The 16380-nt window shown below is 34.8% G+C and overlaps 1 long non-coding RNA gene and 1 pseudogene across 1 annotated transcript; one reads left to right on the top strand and one right to left on the bottom strand.

Annotated features, from left to right (window-relative positions):
* Positions 1–11920: 11920 nt before the first annotated feature.
* Positions 11921–16380, top strand: part of LOC114579551 — a 5277-nt pseudogene continuing 817 nt past the window's right edge.
* LOC110106504 lies at positions 12693–14532 on the bottom strand. The gene is made up of 4 exons (XR_003700578.1): positions 14471–14532; positions 14157–14222; positions 13221–13336; positions 12693–13074 (listed from the first exon to the last, which is right to left on the bottom strand). It is a non-coding gene; the product is annotated as an uncharacterized LOC110106504 (long non-coding RNA).

Genomic DNA, 16380 nt, shown 5'->3' with positions numbered 1-16380 from the left:
TGAGACCATCCATACCTGGTGAATTCTATTTGTATCCCTTTGCGTTGGGAAAACTGAAGCTTGGTTAGCTCACTCACCGGAGAAATTTCTGCATATTTTAAGAAGCCCTAATGCGTCTTCAGCTGTTCCAACTTTTGGTTTCACAGATCTCAGGCACAACCCGCTAATTCCACAAGTTAATTCTGGTATTTTCCATATTTGTTTCAAAAGTGAGACACGAATGAACACTTTCTCCAATTTTCATCATCAGTCCCACTTGGCCAACTTATACTATACATTATCCTTTGATTTTGAAATCCACTCTATTGCCATTACCTCCTTGCTTGTTTAGCAAAATTGATTGAAAACATTTGATTGAATTTTCATCACCATCCTCATTGCCATTCTTGCTTTTGGCCTTTTATTCACCCATATATGTTGGATAATCTCTTCAGGTATTGACCAGTTATCCATCCCGCCTGATTCTGGTTTAACCATCACTGAGAGAGGGCGTGACAAAATTCTTGAGGGAAGGGCGATGAGGATGCGGTGCAACTTTTAGTAATATAGAACCTTGAGGCATTTTAACCTTGGCTAGCATGTCCATACGTAATGCAAGAGAGGCACTACCTCTTTACAGCTTTCTATTTTTTATGCTTATAGTAGCTAACAACAACTTGTGCGTACTAGTAGTTTTTCTTAAGGAAACTCTTTTTCACCATAGAATTACTATATAAGGTACATACTCTGTAAGTATTCTTCACAGTTCAGCTTTTAGTTATCAAGAAGAAGAAGAAAAACTTTCTGTTTCCCCTTCTACCTGTTGTTTCTTGTGATTGTTTTTGGGAATGCAGGATACTACATTTCATATTGAGAGGCAAAAGTATCTTCTAAACTTTTTGCTAAAATTATAGTGGAAAAATAGAAACTACCAGATATGACGAAGTGGTTTATGTTTTCGCAGTATATTTGGTTAGGATTAGTTATAAAGGAAGAAAATGTATTAATGTCTTAATTGAGTGTTATGAAAATTCCAGCATCAAGTAATCTAGAATTCGTGGACTCATCTCATCTATTTAGGGCTGCTAGTTTGCTAAAAAAAGGAATTGTAGATTAAAAAGAATGGCTAGTGTAATTTGACAAAGTTGAAAATTAAGATTGATGAACATAAAACGAAACCTCGTTTCTTTAATTTATTATTATTATGTATAGATTTGTTATTGGAAGCTAAGATATGATTCAGTGGTGTAACTGTCTTTGTGGAGCGCAACAACTAGTAAGTGGCTAGACTGCCATGTGATGATGATGGTGCAAAGAGCGCTTGGTAGGGTTGTGAGTTGGTGAGTGGTCCTGCGTGGAGGGGATTAGTCTTGTTGCAACAGTTACGTGACGATTAGAACTAGTTATTGCTTCGCGAAAGAGTAGGTGGCCTTTCGTGACAAGTGGTGGCTTAACGACTAGTGGGGTAGTTGGTGGCTTACAACTAGGATTTGTTGTTGTTGATGATGGTGGTTGGTGGTGTCATGCGGAGACAATGCAAATGGCTTGATGTGTTAAAAGAATACGGCTAAATCTGTGAGTTTAATGCATAAAAAATGAACTAAGTAGAAATAAATAAATTCATTAGCTTTTACAATGCATTTCTTTTCAATCAAGCGTCTATAAATAAAAAAAAGTTATGTTTGGTTGGGTGACAAATAAATACAACGTAAAAGTAATGCATCGTATTTGAAATACTTTTAGTTGTTTTGATGAGTGTGAAATAAATTTAGACAATTATTTTTTTTTTTATGTTTGACCTGAAGTAAAATGAATGCAATGTAAATTCTAAATATAAGATATTCGAAGGCGATGGCGAGTAGTGGTGGCAGTCAGCAGCGGTGGTAACAGTCAGTGATAATTGGTTGTGATAGCTGATGGTGGTGGCGGTCAGTGGCATGTAATGAATTTCAAATGTATCTACAAATCACATAAATTGGCTGAATTATAAATACACAAAAAATGAATGAGGGGGAAGTTTACTTCAAATCAACCAAATATTCCAAATTCTTACATTCCGAATACTTTATATCTCATTTATTTCAAATCAAACAAGCACCAAATCAAACTCTCAAATTTTTATTTTCATAAAAAAAAAAATGAACATCTTACTTTCCAACAAACAAAATAACCCCTATAAATTTATTAAAATTAGAGTTTAGTTAGCCTGGAATCTGAAATTTTTGAAATTTAAATATTATATTTCGGATGAGAATTTTAATAATTATATTTGGTTTGCGCGTCACTACAAAATAATAAGAAAAAAAAAAGTACAGGCGTAATATTTTTCTTAAAATTACAGGTGTAATATCCTAATAATCGCCATATAGTTTGAACTCGACGCGTAACGTCAGACACTGCACGTATTACGACTTTTCTGTTCGATATTGGAGAAGCCCTATCAATACAGCTAGAAGTGGTTCAGACTTCAGAGTCACTCACTCCATTCTCACATCACGTGAAGACGGATGAGTGCCTAAACCGGCCCCACACGGATTCCCTTATGCAACTTGGCACAAAAAATATTTTTGATGTCTCAATCAAATTATTAAAAAAATTAATTAAAAAAAAGATAAATTGAAATTTTATAGCAAATTTTAATATTTAAATGAAAATTTGATAAATAGATCTAAGAGAGTATAATTTCATAAATAATTAAATTTGAGATATTATAAAGATAATTACATCATAGAAAGAAATTCACATTAAAAGATTGGAATATTCTTTTTTACAAACTTATTTGTATTTAAAAAAATATATTATAATATTTTCATATAAAAAAAAATAATAATAATATGAGCCTCATAAATATGTGTAGAACAATCTAGATAAAGAAAATAATTAATAATTAAGACGACTTGACACATCTTACTTAATCAAAATTGTTGATGATGGATGTAAGCTTGTTTAGTTGTTAAAGGTCTTAATAATTATTTTCAACATTACTAGTGACTAATCCCACATAAAACAAAATTATACTGGTCACTCATCTTGATATTTTAAGCTTATTAAAATTATAATCAAATTAAAGGTTAATTTTGATTTAGCTATGATACTCTCATCAATTTTGAGTGGAATACATTTTGTAAAAAGATTGTATATTTTATTTATTTTTTAATGGACTAAAGTAAAATCAAGTCAAGTATGACTAGAATGATGATCCCTAGAAAAAAAAGAAATTGGTTTTAATTTTGCTTTGAATGAAAAAGGCTCTCTTAAGAATAATATTTTAGACATAGAAGGCCTATATATATTGTCATGAAATCGAAGATCATTAAGGAGATAAATGAATTTTTTGGATTACTAAACTTTTTAATATTTTTTAAAAGACTAAAAAACGCCAGATGAGTGGAGAATGAGTGTATTGAATCATATTTTTAAAAATAAAGGAGATGGACAAGATTGTGCGAATTATAGAGGAATTAAGTTAATGTGCCATACTTTAAAACTATAAGAGAGAATTATGGAGCATATGTTGCGACGTGACAGTAATGTTTCTCAAAATCAATTTAGATTCATGTCAGATAGGTCTAGTATGGAAGCTATACACTTATTGAGAGGTTTGATGGAGAAGTATAGAGAGAATAAGGAGGATCTACATATGATTTTTATTGATATAGATAAAGCATATAATGAAGTTTTAAGAGAAGTGCTATTGAAAGCTCTACATAAGAAAGATGTTAATAATACTTATTTCGAAGCCATTAAGGATATGTATGTATGAGTTGTTACTTGTGTTCAAACACAAGGTGGTTTGACCAAGTATTTTCCTATTTTAGTTGGATTACATCAATGATCAGTCTTAAGCCCATATCTTTTTTCTTTAGTCATGGATGTTCTCACTAGACATTTGTAATAGGTTGTACATTGGTGTATGCTTTTTGCTGATGATATTCTTCTTGTTGATAAGACTAGAGAGGGAGTTGAAGGTAAACTTGAATTATAGAGATCAACTTTAGAGTCTAAAGGCTTTTATTTGAGTATATCTAAAACTGAATGTATTGAGTGTAATTTTAGTAATAATAGATTTAGTGGGGGATTGTGACTTTGGGCGATTAAGTCATTAATAAGAGCACATGTTATAGATATGTTGGGTCTATTATTCAAAGTGATGGTGAAATAGATGGGGGATATTATAAGTAGAGTTCAAGTTGGATGATTGAAGTGGAGGAATGCATCGGGCTTGTATGTGATAGAAAAGTCCATCTCAAAGTTAAGGGAAAATTCTATAAGTTGGTAGTGAGTCCTACAATGCTTTATGGTGCAAAATGTTGGCCATTAAAAGAGAAGCATGAAATGAGCATATACGTGAAAAGGTTTGAGTAGTTCAAGTGAAAGATAAGATTAGAAAGAGACGGCTTAGATGGTTTGGTCACATAAAACGACGTCCTTAAGATGACATGATTAGGAAAGTAGATGTATTAGATTTGACTTATATTAAGAATGGTAGAGATATACCTAAAAAGACTTGGTTAGAAAATATTATAAATAACATTTCTTTATTAGATTTAGATGAGAATTAGATCCTTAACAGGACACAATGGAGGAAAAAAAGATTATTGTAGCCGACCCCACAACAGGATAAAGGCTTGTCGTTGCTTTTAGGGTATGAAATATCTATAATACATATAAACAAAGCAAAGCCAAATTTTCTTTTGGTGGATGTAATCATTAGTAGTATATTTTATGCTTAATAATTATAACTTCATGCTTAATATGATAATTTAATAATAATGACGGCTACAACATATTCATATTTTTCTGAATATGAGTGTTGAATCTTATTGATGGTTCCAATTGTACGCTTTCATTTGCTAAAATTTTTGAATGAGCTTGTTTTTAAAATTATAAATGAAATTGATCAATTGTAAAATAATATTTATAGTTCCAAATGAATGATAGTTTCATATCTGAATGCCAATTTTTTATGATTGGCACTGAAAAGTACTTAAATAATTATTGGAATTTTATTTATTTGTATTTTTATCAATTGATTTTTTCATTTAACATTTCACAATTGCTTTAACTAAATAAAGTTATATACTAACAATTTAAAACAATTTTTTAATATTTCATAATAAATTAAATTAAAATAATATGTCATCAAAATTATATTTATTATATTGATTGATTTATTTTGAAATATTTGAATAATACTGATGATTTAAGTAGAAAATGATCAATAAGGAGGAAGTTTTTTTTACTAGATTAAAGGCATATGTAATAGTAATTTTCTAATAAATTTTGATGCTATTAAATCATAATGCAATAAATCAATGCATAAAAAAAATCAAATTATTAAGATAATTATTATCAATATATCTTAATTAAAATTACAATAGAATCAACGATAAATTATTTATTTTATTCAAAAGACTTCATTTGTGATGGCTTTCTTATTGCTTCTTAAAACAATTTTTTAGTATAAAATTTTTAATTTTTGTTCTAATATAAAATTTTTAATTTTTGTTCTAAAAAATTGCTTTAAGAAGCAGTAAGAAAGCTGTTCCAAACAAAAATAGCTTTATGCAAAAGGGTTCATTTGTGATGACTTTCTTACTACGTCTTGGGCTTTGCTTGTTGGCAGCCTTGGTGGTCCTTTTGCGGTTTGGGAATTGTGACTTGGTGCTCTTTGTTTGTTGCCTCTAATGAAGGTCCTTGTTGTGTTGGCAGGTGGCTGTGGCTTTATGCTCTCTCTACTGGTTGGAGCAGTTTGCTGCTATTTTGGCTCTTGCATTGCTGGTCTAGTTCTTGGGTGGTCTAGGTTTTTTCTCTTCTTGATGAATTGCCTGTTTTGGTGCTTTTTTGGTTTTCCTTTGCTTGTAATCGATAAATTCATTAGCTCATAAGTTTTGCTTAAAAAATATTGCATTTTTAGAGAGCTGATGAATCATTAAGGAATTCTAATCCTTTTTTCAATTAATGTGTTAGCCATTCTGTGGGTTTTATCAAAAAAAAAAAAAGAGGAAAGCTTTTCCAAACGAAGGATAAATTGTATATTACATTAGGTATCTTATGGAAGTCCATGCTCCTTATTTTTTGTTATTATACTTATGACATTATTATTAATTATTAGAATATTTAATTCTATACAATTCATTTTTATTCTATATAAGTTAATTCAAATAATTCTAATGCTTAGCAACATTAACCTGAACAAATGAAAGAGCAAATCATACTATATTACTTGATATATCATCAAAAAATTATCTTGATCAGGCACGAATATCGAGGCAAAAAATTAAGCTAGAAACTTCAAAAATTAAATTCGGGATCACCTGAACTCCGATTTCAGTAAACTTACAGTCAAACTGAGCATCTAGAAAATATGAACCCAACGACATAAAATTCGACTCAATCCGAGCCCAAATGAGTCCAAATCAAGGACCTGAAGCGTTGTTAGAAGGTTCAAACCACAATTTGGGTTACCAAATGGTTTCCAAACATGACGTGCTTATTGTCGAATCGAACGGCTCGATGAGACGAATCCAACGAACCCAAGATCGTCGAATTCTGACAACAATAAGGCCTTCAAATGTTTGACAAACAGTACATAATCAAGGGATTCAATATCGGTCGTCCATCAAACCACTCCGCATTTGCCCTTGATCTCTCACCTATTTACGGGCTATGCCACTCCAGAAATCTATAAATAGACCCCTCATTTCTCTTGAAAGGGGGACCGAAGAAAGAAGAGAAGAAGAGAACAAAAGGAAGAAGCTCCTCCTCGACCACCGCCGAAGTTTCACCGGACCACCACCGAACCACCATCTAAGACCGTCGCCTTCGCCGAACCACCACTTAAGGCCCTCACATCTGTCGGACCAATGCATGACGCCGTTGCTCTGTCGGACCACCACTTGAGGCCCTCACCTCCGCCGGACCACCGCCTGACGCTGTTGCTCCGCCGGACCACCACTTGAGACCCTCACCTCCGTCGGACCACCGCCTGACGCCGTTGCTCCGCCGGACCACCACTTGAGGCCCTCACCTCCGCTGGACCACCGACTCACGTATTAACTCCTCCGGACCACCGCATGAGGCCCTAATCTCCGCCGGACCACCGCTTCACGTCATTGCTTTGCCGGACCACCACCACTTGAGGCCCTCACTTCCACTGGACCACCACTTGAGGCTCTCACCTTCGCCGGACCATAGATTGCCGCCGTTGTTCAGTCGGACCATCACTTGAGTCCCTCATCTTCATCGGACCACCGCCTTACGTCGTTGCTCCGTCGGACCACCACTTGAGGCCCTCACCTCTGCCGGACCACCACTTGAGGCCCTCACCTCTGCTGGACCACCGCCTGACGTTGTTGCTCCGCCGGACCACCGCTTGAGGCCCTCACCTCTGCCAGACCTCCACTTAATGCTCTCACCTCCGCCAGACCACTACATGATGTCGTTTCTCCGTCGGACCACCACTTGAGGCCCTCACCTCCACCGGACCACCGCCTGAAGCCCTTGCTCCACCAGACCACCACTTCATGTCCTCACCTCCGTTGGACCACCGCTTGACGCCGTTGCTCCGTTGGACCACCACTTGAGGCCCTCATCTCTGTCGGACCACCACTTGAGGCCCTCACCTTCGCCGGACCACCGCCTGCCGGATAACGAATTGAGGCCCTGAGCTCTGTCAGACCACCACTTAAAGCCCGTACTTCTACCGTACCACCACTCGAGGCCTGGACTTCTGCTGGGCCACCATCTGACGCCCAAAGTTCTACTTGAGTACCTCCCTACTACAACGATCTTTCAAACCTTGGTCTCCTGCCAATTATGGTCTTCCAGACCCTTGTCTCCTGCCGACTACGATCCTTCCAACCTCCTTCACCTACTATGGTCATTCTAACCTCCATCATCAGACAACGGTCTTTATGACACTGGTCTCCTACCAACTACGGTCTTTCTTACCTCTATCTTATTAATTATGGTCGTGCCGACCAATTAATCATGTCTGTATTGTAACTCCCACTATGTAATGCGTACTATATGATGTACATTTGTGCCATCACCTTGGTCTCCTAACAACTACGGTCTTTCCGACCTCTGTCTTATCAATTATGATCGTGTCGATCAAATAATCATGTATATATTGTAACTCCCACTATGTAATGTGTACTATATGATGTACATTTGTACCATCAAGTCAAGGCTTTCTCCCAAGGAGGGGCCTCATTTGTAATCGACAACAAATACTAGTGGATTTATTCAAACTGGATCAGGCACCATGGTTTTTCCCTTTTTCAGGGGTTTTCCAAGTAAAAGCTCTGGTGTCTCTTATGAATGATACACCCTCTCAATTATCTGATTGTGTGTTGGATCTTCGTACGATGCTAAGACGATAAACTATATAGTTCTCTACCGTCGCGAATACTCCAGGACGCAACATTACTCATATTGAATGCCTTCCTACCTTTATTATGTTAATTACACACACATAAATTAAGAAAATAAAATAAAACAATGAAAAACATAGAATGTAAATGTGCCAATTCGAAAGCCCAGAAGCAACCTATTGTTAGGTCCTCGGCCCATTTAGCATTAACAGTCAAGCCCATTTCTGTAATAGATTCGAGGAATTTGTAGTAATCTTGTAATTGTTTTGGGCTTCAAAGCTAAATCATGTCGTCGCTAAAAGAAGTGCGAAAGGGAAATAAGGTGGGCCCGGGTAGGGGAGTGAACCGGGTAGGGGAGAGAGATCTAAATGCTAGGGTTCATTAATTTTATTTAGAGGCCACTTTTATTTTTTATCGCTAAAATGTATTTTTAGCGTCCAATTTTTTTGTGTCTCTAATTTTTTGGACGCTAATAATCTATTTTCTTGTAGTGAGTTTAAGAAGAAAAGCATAATCCTTGGTGATTGACGATATGTGTTATATTTGATGTTAATGGCGGGTGCCAACCCTTGTTGGCAATGGCATGCATTAATAGTGTTGTTGATGGTATAGATTAAACTTATTAATTAATGATAACTTGCGTTAGAGTTGTTATCAACAAAGTATATCAACATTTTTCATCATAAGTAGAATGAACATTATTTGTGACACGATTGCCACTAGCATTGGTGTTGATGGTGTACGTACAACAACTTTATTGGCAATGGTCTGTTTCATCATTGATATCAATGTTATGCATTTGACTTATTCGTTTTGATGACAAATGGAGGCAAAAAATTTAGCAAGTGCTTGCATTGGTGTCGATATTATGCATTGAAGGTTTGTTTTTACATTCATATTAATAATATGTATTCACTTTATTGGTGTTGGTGTGCAACTTTGTTATTGGTGATGCCAGGAAACAAAATTGATAGATATATAGTGTTAGCACAGTGACAAACATCAACATTATTGGTTAGTTAGTACATCAATATTGATGTTGATAAAGTGCATTGTCTTATTGGCAATGATGTGTGTTAGTATTGATGTCAATAGTATGTATTAAACATATTGAAGATGATATGCATCGATGACGTTATTGATAATGTGTATAGCCTTAACGTTGATAACATATATTAGCATTAGTCTTGATGAGATGCGTCGGCCTTGATCAGCTTGGTATGCATTGGCGTGATGATGATGACGTGTATTTGCCAATATCTTTCATTTAATAGATTAGTAAGAATCGTGTGTTTGTGCTTGTTATTGTATTGTTCTTCAAACACAAAAATAAAAGTAGGTAGCTAAAATCTTCTATCAGAACATATGATGATGCACTCTAAAAAAAAAAAATCCGATAAGTAGTTACAAATCTACGAGAACTTGTAGGTTGCAAGTAGAAGGAGAGGAGGAATGTACAGGTGGCTACCGTCAAAGTGTCGAACAATGTGATCGAGAAAGGATTGAGGGTTCTAAAAATCTATTTATTCTGAATTATTTTGTCAAGATTAAATTTTTATAATATGATAAGAAATAAATAGTGATAATTTGATCCTAAAGTAAATCAGCTAATCGACCTCAGAATGCGGTCCAAAGCCCAAAGAAAATGCGCCACCTCACCCCCTACTTGGTATCGTAGCTCGGTACTGTTCGATACTGGATGACGTAGCTGCACTTGATTCATCTCTAGATGATAAGCTATGTCCGAAGTCCGCACAAAATAATCTCTCGAGTCTCTTAGCTAAAATAGTTTTCTCTGTGTACCGATCGAGAGGAGGGACCAATATATGGTTTGACTGGTTTTCTATAAATCAGTATAAAAATAGAGAACTTTTGCACGTGCAGTTGAGAGAAAGGTAAAAAAAAAAAATCCAGCAATTGTTTGAGCCAAATAACAGATTGTACAGAAGTAAAACTTAAAAAATCGCCTTCTTTATGTATTAAGAATAAAATTTATGAAGTTAAAATGAAAAATCTCTTATCGACTGCTTGGTTGGCTGAAATAGAAATATTTTAAAATTATTTGGACGAATGAAAAGTAAATGTTGGTGAATGATTTTTTTTTTGGCTTAGTTAAAAGTAATAAATGTAAAGTCCTAAATGGGGATAGCCGGTGACGGTGAAAACCGGCAAAAGATGGCGATGGGCGGTGGTCGTTGTCGGCGGCTAGGTGGTGATGGGCCAAGGAGGGCTACGGGCTGCAGTGAGCGGCGGAGGGCTACGGGGCTGCCAGCAGGTGGCGGTCAAGCAAGTTTGTGATGTAAACGATTGTTACTCAAAATCAGAGGATTTTGATTTACACTCAAAATGTACTTGTATCATTTTGCATTTCACTCAAACATCAAAATTTATAGAATTCTTACATTTTGAGTACTTTGCGCCTTAAAGTAATCCAACCAAATTGCCTCTTAATAAAAAAAAAAGTTATTTAAATGGTATTGATATATTTTTGAAGGAAGTATAAAGTCTCTTCTCATCTCTAACTTGTCAATCATGCTCGACTTAGTTTGAGATAGCTTTTGGACATTATTTTTTCATTTTTACAAAAAAAAAAAATTATCCTAAAAATTTTAATAAAATGGTTAGAAAACTATCTTAAACGAAGTCTTAAATGAAAAAACTGTGAAGTGATATAAATGATAAGATTTTGAATTTTTTTTGTTGTCATGTTATTTAATGAAAGAGTAAAATTAAATTAGAAAATCACATATATATTATCTTTTAAATACTTGTATAAAAGTATGTATAGAAATTTTGAGATAGAATTCCACACAATAGGCACTCAACTTAAGCGTAGCGAGGTTTGCTTAGGGCATCTCCGACCAAAAATCTCATTTTTCACTCCAAAATACAGTGAAACTTAAAAATACCGTGATTCATCTACAATCGAACTACATTTTGCGATTTTTGAGAAGGGTAACAGTCTTTCTCTTGGCGCGTTTCTTCCGCAAATTCAATTGAGACAGAAAAAATGCGTTGGTGAACTATTTACCCGCAAGCAAACAACGAAAGATTTAGGGTTCAGTTGAAACGACCAAACGATGCCACACATATTTTTGGCCTTCTGTGAGATGGTCTTAATCGCATTCTTTTGTTTAGGAGACCTGAAAAAAGTCCCTATCATTGATTCACTGCCTCGCCCCAATAATGGAAACGCAGGATGCAAAGAATCCGAAATTTGTTCGAGTAATTCATAAGACAAATCAACTTAGAAGGTAATACTTCTCTATCGACTGTGCAGATCGAGTTGTGATTATCTCTGAAATCCTTAATGGAGAATGCCGACTCCCTAATTCCGCAATGGATAAACTCGACATGTCACAATAACTTTCACCCAAAGTTTGACCCACACCACTATCCGTTCTATAAATGCCGATTCCCTGCTTCGACCTTTCATCCAGCACTTCTCGCTCTCCTCCTCTCCTATCGCTCAGTTTGTAATTATCTCCTTCTCCTGCTCTTTGCAACAAGAATCGTTTATACGGTTTCGTACTTTAAATCATCGGAGTTGATCTGTCGAAGTTATGGCGGGTGGCGGTTTCGTCGATTCCAATGGCGATGACAAAGATTATCCGGGGAAGCTTACCATGTTCGTCTTCTTCACCTGCGTGGTCGCCGCCACCGGAGGCCTAATCTTCGGCTATGACATTGGGATTTCCAATTAGTATATTGATTAATCCTTTCATTCACTCCCCCTACTACAAGAAAATAGACAATTAGCGACCAATAAACTTGGTCGCTAAAAATGATAATTTGGCCGCTAAAGCAAATAATGACCCAAAATATTTGGGTCACTGATTTGTCGCAGTAGCCTCGTCGCTGAGGCTTTTAGCGACCATTTTTTTTTTTTGTCGCTAAAATTTGACATATTAACGATCATTTTTTTGGAAGCTAATGAATATTTATTTGGTTGCTATTTAATAAATTTTAATAATTAATTTTATTTATTACATTTTTCTTATATTGACCAAGATAAAAATTGGTCTCAAAATTATATATATGAAATTTGGTGATATTTAGTAAAAAAATTATTATCCAATTATTATTCCATGACAATAACAATTAAGATATAAATTTCATAATAAAGAAATAACACAAATTTTAAAGCTTGAGATAATAATAATAAAAAGCATAATCCAAAAAATATATTCATTCATCAGTGTCATTATCAAAGATTTGCAAGGAGAAAATGAAAATTATATTCATTCATATTTTTACAAATACATTCATCAATTAACATATAAAATATGAACTTATAAATGATTACATGCTAACGCCAATCAATATCTAGTAATGTTGCAGTGTGGGATCCAGCTCCATATCCATATCAATACATATTCGAATGCAAAGAACTTCAACTTGGCGTATAAGCAGGCACCCATACATAAAAATTTTATAAACAAAATTACCAAGCTATTTCAACAATTCCAAAATAATTTAAGGTAAAAATGCAGGGAACTTGATATGCATACTACTTGGCAGCATGTTGTCGCAAAATGATATCAAGCACTACCAATGCTTCCTGTGTGTTTTCAGTCTCTTAGCCAACACAATGCATTGCATTGGGATTTTAGCTGCAAAGCTAAGCTCAACTTTGATAGTCTTTGCATTATACGAGCGCCTAGAACGCTTACGCTCACCTTCAGCAGAACTATCATTTCCACCACGATTGTCATTTCTGTACAATCATATGTTGACAACTATACAATCATATGTTGAAAAAAAAAAAAAAAAAGAGAAGCATACCGTTCTATTTAAATGCAAAAGGCATGACATGGGAAAACACACAATTAATAAGATGAAACATCAGAAATAAAAATTTACCTCTTCAAAGGCATATCATCAAGTATGACAGTGAACTCATTGTTGACATGGGGAAGAAGGCCAATTGTGAACAAAGTCTTTTCGCCATCATAAAGCTCTATAGGGCAGTATAAATCCTTGATAATGAAATAGAATCATAAGAATTGTTTAACATGTCAGCGGTAACTAAAAAAATGGATGATAACAATATTAAAGTGACTCAATCCTCATACAACAATAAACTATAATAAATCCTAAAACAGTAAAAAAAATTAAAACTGTTTATTCATCCGTAGACCATTAAATGAATATGCACAGAAAAAAAATTTAAAGGCATCAATACAAAATAGAAGGATTACAGAGCTAGCCATAAACAAGAATATTTGAATGAAGGCATAACAACTAAAATGAGATAATGTTTTGAACAAATCAATCGATACATACATCCCTCGATCACCACCTGTAAGAACAAAAATGGGCAACAAAAACTTTGGAAATCTTCATAACTGGATATTTCATAAATGATTTATGTGTTCAAATAAAATACAAGTATGTAGAACATCATAGCAAAATGTTTGGTCTCTTCTAGACAAAATGACAATTTCTAGATACTTTTATGTTACTTAATAATTTCAGAAATTAGCTTCAATTAAACATTGGATCAATTACAAATCATTAGCATGAATTTTGTGCATGGTACATCCAAATAGTGTTCTATTTATGATTACCCACCTTGACGTCACAGTGAAGAATATGGTTCACATACAAGTAATCAAGAGCCATAAGTAATTGCACATGCCACTTGCAAAACTTCTGTAGCCATGAAGCAAATTTTAAGAGTAATTTTAGTTTTGTTTTCATGCTTGAAATCTAACGGGTCAATAACATCAAGAATGAATCCTCACAATAAACACCCAATACAATGACTTTTATGTTAACAAAGTTGTGCTCACAGACCTTTTCAACCAAAGAATCCTTGTATTCCACAATGAATGGATTCCACACTTCAGAAATAAGTTATATCTGCAAAAACAATAAAATTATGATGACTAAAATCAATATATAAAATGCAGCACCTAAAGGTCTGCAAAGATGAATGAATTCAAAAAAATAACATCTATAAGCATGGAAAAATAAAAATTTAAATATATTTTCATGTAATGAATTCAGAAAAATAACATCTATATGCAATGGCTGTAAGAGCATTGTTCTCATTACAAAGCATAGAAATTTATACATTTATCAACTGTGCACAACAACAAAGATTTTACCTCCAGATATGCAGACTTGCGGTTCCTATCTATCTGCCGAGCAAGCCTGATTTCTTCAGGACATACCTAAGCAAATCAAGAAGAAATAATAAAAACCCCACCAAAGCTAAAGCAATGCCATGGATAAAGCACAAGTCAAATACAAGTGAGCCGCCTCTCTACTTACTTTTTCTTTTCCACCTTGTGCTTCACGATAAGAGTGGAGCCAAATGCTCCTTTGCTAATCTGCTCCAAAAATAAGCACAATAATCATCTAAATTCATAACTCACAATAAATCATAAATTAGCAACAAAACAAGACAACAAATGTAGTTTCTGTTACAAAAGCATTTTGAATCGTGCTCCGAATTCAAAATGCAAACTAAAAATATTTTCATTGCAAACCAAAACCCAGGCACATTACTTCAAAGAAGTATTCAACGAGCCGTAGAAGCCTCACCGGATCTAAACCCACAGCCAAACAAAGATCTCTGATTCTACTGGATCATGGAGATCTAGCCGACTAAAAGAAGCAGAGCAGTGAGAACTCCCAGTTCCTCACTAACAATCCTCTCCGAAATGAGAAAAAAGGAGGAAAAAAGCGGGTCAAGAGACGAAACTCCAAGCGGCAACATGACATCATCTCGACCATCTCATGATTCACCCTAATTGCCTTCACTGCCTCGTCGTCGACAATCTCTGTTACTTCCCGGTGGATTATATGGCCGCAGGGAGACGAATGCAGAACATAGTCGAGCTAGAGCTAGGGCACAAAGAACAACGGCGACAAACCGCTTCTATAAATCACTATTAAAAAACTAAATTTTAAATAATTTTTTTAGTAGTGGTTAAAACTGTTGTTTATATCAATTTATAGCTCTAATTTTAAAACTGGTATAAAAAAGTGCTGCGAAAATCTTATATTTTTAATAGTGGAGAGTCGGTCCCTAAAATCTTATAGCATGAAATGCGATCTACGGGCATAGCATTGAGAGAGGTGATAAATGAGTTACATTTGATATATTATAAGGGAAATAAATTTTATATTTTTTAAGCATAAATTATTAGATCTCTTATTTAAAAATTTTCCATGGTTAATTTTCATTTATCAATTCATAATTTTAAGTTATAAATTATAATTTATATCTATGAAAATAAAATATATGCAAATATGAATAAATGTTTGACACATCTGTATCAGTATTTTGAAATTATTTTTGTCATTTAATTATACCCTAATATTTAAATATAAATTTTTCAATAAAAAGTTAATTAATTTTTTTTTCTAAACTATAGATAGAATTAGCAACCAATTCTCTTATTTGGTAGCTAATGTTACATGTTTATTTAGAGGCCTTTATCATTATTGGTCGCTAAAACATACTTTTAGCCACCATTTTACTTTGGTCTCTAAACTTTTTATCGCTAATGATTCTGATTTCCACCAATATTTTAAGGGCTTCAATTGATCCGCCGATTTTAAACCTTTTCTTAATACTATTCCAAAATCTTATTGATTTCATATCGAAGGAGGGGTGACGGCGATGGATACTTTCCTATCGAGGTTCTTCCAGATGGTTTACCACCAGGAAAAGGTGGACCACAACACCAATCAGTACTGCAAGTTCGACTCGCAACTTTTAACGATGTTCACGTCGTCGCTATACATGACGGCGTTGATCGCGTCCTCTGCTTCGACGGTGACGCGTGCTCGGCCGCAAGTGGTCGATGTTCGGCAGGGACGTCACTTTTCTCGTCGGCGCGGCCCTTAATGGCTTTGCTAAAGACCTTGCGATGCTCATAGCCGGCCGCATCCTCCTCGGCATTGGTGTCGGTTTTGCTAATCAGGTGAACATCATCGTTAAATTAGTTTTCCGCAACCGCTTCTGCATTTCATTCTCTTTTTTTTTTTTTTTTTGAGAAAATTTGGG

The sequence above is a fragment of the Dendrobium catenatum genome, unplaced genomic scaffold, assembly GCF_001605985.2.
Source record: "Dendrobium catenatum unplaced genomic scaffold, ASM160598v2 fragScaff_scaffold_488, whole genome shotgun sequence".
Taxonomy (NCBI): domain Eukaryota; kingdom Viridiplantae; phylum Streptophyta; class Magnoliopsida; order Asparagales; family Orchidaceae; genus Dendrobium; species Dendrobium catenatum.
The sequence above is the reverse complement of the archived record's forward strand: the minus strand, read 5'-3'. Positions and strand labels throughout refer to the sequence as shown.